Source organism: Elephantulus edwardii, unplaced genomic scaffold, assembly GCF_000299155.1.
Source record: "Elephantulus edwardii isolate Elephantulus edwardi_28Jun2011 unplaced genomic scaffold, EleEdw1.0 scaffold00594, whole genome shotgun sequence".
NCBI lineage: Eukaryota > Metazoa > Chordata > Mammalia > Macroscelidea > Macroscelididae > Elephantulus > Elephantulus edwardii.
In genome coordinates, this window is record NW_006400344.1 from 53,088 (window position 1) to 57,604 (window position 4,517).

A 4,517-nucleotide genomic window follows, 5' to 3' on the forward strand; every position below is an offset into this window, starting at 1 on the left:
AGGGTTCCAGTTTCTCCACAACCTCGCCAGCATTTGTTGCTTGCTGTTCTGTTACATTTTGCTGTTTTGACTGGGGTGAGATAATATCTCGTAGTTGTTTTAATTTGCATCTCTCTTAGGGCTAAGAATTTTGACCATTTCTTCATGTGCTTGTTAGCCATCTGAATGTCATCTTCGGTGAAGTCTTTCATGAATTTGTTTACTTTATTATTTTGTGTGTGTCCTGTCAAATCAGATCTGACTAGCACAGGAGGAGATTGTCCCTCCTTCTGCAGCAGAGCATCTGGTGGATTCAAACCAACTTTAATTAATAGTAATAATAATTTTTAAAAAAAATATGAGGATTTACACACGGGAGAGATGGGGCTTTAGTGGTAAGGAATTGGCTTGTTGATGGAAAGACTTGTCATTGTAATGCATCCAGTGCTGAGAGGTCAAAGCTGGGAGGTCACCTGTCAGCTGAAACCCTGCTCAAGGGTCCGTGGTGAGTTGATGGTCAACAACAACTTGTCTGTCTTGGGGATGATATTTATCAGAGCCTCAGGGGGCCAAAAATACAAGAAAACATTTAGAGTTTTCTTGTAAAGCATTTTACTACCAAGGAGTTCTGCTGGCTTAATGGCAGGAAGCTGTACTGCAATCCCTGAAGTGTGTGGTTCAAATCTATCAGATGCTCTGCTGGAGAAGGAGGGACCATCTCCTCCTGTACCAGTCAGATCCGATTTCACGGCGCGCACACACACAGAGAAATAATAAAATTTAAAAAAGAAAATAAAAAAATAATTTCACTACCATGAGTAACTATCTAAATAATCCAGAAATTGTTCTTCTTTCTCACAGTTAAACTTTATTGTGAGAAACAATATGCCTAATTTTCTTTGGAGAATGATTTTTAACAGGAGACATAGAGGGTATATGTGGTTGTTTCTTGTTGTTAAGTGCCATCGAGTCGTAGATGACTCCTAGTGACCCTATGAATGAAAGACATGGACGTTTGTATACCTTTCATCCTTTCTCCAGGTTCATAGGTTTTCCAGGGGCAAGCTATTTTGGAAGTGGATGCCACTCCTGCTTCCAAGCTTGTTTTAATTGGCAAGTTTCCCCAAACACTGTCCTCCATAGGTAACCATAAACACATTTGACACAACCGTGTAACAGCATCCGTAAGTTACCTGTGTACAGCAAGTGGACAGACCAGGGTTATACGATCTGCAAGAATGTTTCATTAAAAGCAGGCCCAATTGCTGGGGATTAAAGTCACCCACCTTCGGCTTAGTGCCCTCCCTTTCTGTCCACTAGGCCAACTCATCTCTCCCTATGCTTTTGCTGTTGAGAGATGAAAAATCTGGTATGTGGTCTGTTCTGTATTAGACACTAGAGAGACAAAATGTACGTTTTTTCTTCCCCTGATTTAATCTTTGCACAAGATTGCACGCATTTTGAAGAAGAAACCATTCACCTTGTCATAGATAGATGCTTTTATTGCAGGAAGGAGAAGACGAGGAAATGAATCAAAATTCATTAGCAAAGTCCAGAGCCATCCGTAATAACCAAGTTGAGAAAGTTTGTCATCTTTACAATGATAAACTCACAGAGTTCAAAAATAGAGAGAAAAGGTTCATCTTGGTACCTAAAAAGTTCAAATTTGAGACCCACCTATCTGCGCTTTTTAAGACAGACGTAGGGGTTTGATTCAGAAAGATCACAGGATTGAAAACCCTGGAATAAATGAAAAGTGGAATAAATGCAAAGAGTGTCTATGTCAGCCCTTTGTGAGAATGATTTCGAGTCTTCCATTCCTATAATTCCTCTGTGAACCGCTCAAATTGACTCTTTGCATCTTAAAAAGTGGCTTAGAAGTAGAATTCCTCTGAAGATCTGGGTGGTACTGTTTGGTATTTCTTTTCCAAGTAACGTGATGAGCTTACAAGTTTAGCATTCAGTCTTGCCACATGGTGGTTGCTGAAATGTAATTGACAGATGTCATCCTGAAGGCTGTTGCAGTCTTCCTCTTGATGCTGCTCTGCGAGCATCCAATTTCTCCATCTGTCATTTTGCTGAAGGAAAGACTAGGCCTCTGCAGGTGTGTCCAACAAGACAGCTCTCTTGGAAATCCAACTTCTTTATCAAGTCTCATTAAAATCTCCATAAAAAAACAAACAGAAATACAGGTCTTGGAGGCTCAAGCTCAGGTTTTATCCTTATATTCCAAATGCCTTCTGCAAGACCATTTGCCTCGGCCTAGAATCTCAAAAAAATTCACAAACTTCTATCCTAGAAATGGAACAGAATGAGAGTTCCCAGGGCTGTAAATCACCCAAGAGGCCCTTTCCTATATTTTAGCCTTCACAGTTGCAGACCCGTTTCTCCCCAGACTAAACTGTCTCCTGTAGCAGTTGTACTCCGTACAGGATTTCATTTCTTTTAACTCTTTTTGCATGAATGAAGCCCAAATTCTCCCTCCTCCTGGATGACTTCACAACGTTTCCACCTGATTTATCTCTTTCAGGTCTTAGGTGCGGTTACAGCAGTGTCCAGCGCGGACAGTTGAAGATGAAGAGGGAGTTTCGTGCCTTTTTATAAATCCCATTTCAGCCACGGTGCCTCCTGACACACCCTCGTGTTCTGCTGCCACCTGCAATGGTCTTCCTGACGTGATTTCTTGGGATTAACGAACACATTTCTCCTAGAACAGCAGAAGGGAGAACAAAGAAATGGTGAGTGCAAAAGAAAAGCCTTTTTTTTTTAAAGTGGTTGGGGTTGGTTTTCTTTTAAATATTTGTTACTGGTTTTGTTTTTTTTTTTGTGAAAAGGTCTTTTAAATTGGAGAAAAGTCTTTTAAATTGGAGAAAAGGTCTTTTAAATTGGAGACATTAGAGGGAAACTCTTGGGCTATGTTGTGCAGATTTTCAGTTTTCAGATGAAGGAGTAAAGGGAGAAGAAGAGGTTTCTGGCATAGCCCTAATTCCTTAAGTCATTACTGCCCAGCTTTTTTTCTGTCCATACTTTTACATGATGGGGTCATTTTCCCTCTACAGACCCACAGACCTGACAGCACAAGACATGATCCCCCATCTGGGCCTTGATTCTGTCGGTCTCATGACTGATTCCCTTCATTGCAACACGAAGACCTTGCAGATGAATCTTGATTTTCACACCATGGTATTTTGTGTGGGTGGGTGTGGAAGCATCTTCCATTTACCCAGTCAAGTGTGTTTTGTATTTTATTTGATTTTCCCCTTTAGGGTTTCACCTGTATTGAAAACAAGAATTCCTATTCTGGAGTCCTTCCCTTCAACTCCTATTCTAGTCTTTCTGTCTTGACATAGGCCTAGACAGAGTATTTCATCCTTATGTGTTTTGTCTATTCTTTGTACTCTTGGGTGGGCATCCTGGATGAAGATCGTATAAAGTAGTATTTAGTACTTCTAAACCCAACCAGGCTCCTTCCTGGACATTCACATCCACCAGAGCCTCTGTAAGAGGCTGATGGACATTTTATGCTAATATGCTCTGCTGTTGTCTTTGACTTGAATACAACTCCTAGCGACCCTATGAACAAAAGGCCTGAAGCCCCTCTACAACTATTAACATTTATCAAAGTTCATACAGTTTCTGGAGGCATATTGGTTTTTTTTTTTTTAATTTTTATTTTCCTTTTGTCAGATGGTTCTTTTTTAATGGCATTGAGTTGTTCATTTTTTTTTTAATTTTTATTTTTCTTTTGTCAGATGTTTCTTTTTTAATGGCATTGAGTTGTTCCTTTTTTTTAAATTTTTATTTTTCTTTTGTCAGATGTGTCTTGGTTAATGGCATTGAGTTGTTTCTTTTTTTAATTCTTATTTTTCTTTTTTCAGATGTTTCTTTACTGGCATTGAGTTGTTTCTTTTTTTTTAATTTTTACTTTTGTCAGATGTTTCTTGTTTAAAGGCATTGACTTGTTTCTTTTTTTAATTTCTTATTTTTCTTTTTTCAGATGTGTCTGGTTTAATGGTGTTGTTTCTTTTTTTAATTTTTATTTTTCTTTTGTCAGATGTTTCTTGTTTAAAGGCATTGGGTTCTTTTTTTTTAATTTTTACTTTTGTAAGATGTTTCTTGTTTAAAGGCATTGAGTTGTTTCTTTTTTTAATTTTTATTTTTGTCAGATGTTTCTTGTTTAAAGGCATTGAGTTGTTTCTTTTTTTAATTTTTAGGGAGAGAGCAGAGATAGGGGGAGAGAGAGAGAGAGAGAAGGGGAGAAAGGAGGAAGAGAGAGAGAGGAGAGAAAGAGACAGCAAGAGAGACAGAGGGAGAAAGGGGGGAGGAGAAAGAGAGAGAGAGCAGAGACAGAAAGAGACAGGGAGAAAGAGAGATACAGGAGGGAAAGGGGGGGAACAGAAAGAGAGCAGAGACACAGAGAAAGAGAGAGAGAGAGAGACAGAGGGAGAAAGGGGGAGAGAGGGAGCAGAGACAGAGAGAAAGAGACAGGGAGAAAGGGAGAGACAGGGGGAGAAAGGGGAAGAGAGAGAGAGCAGAGA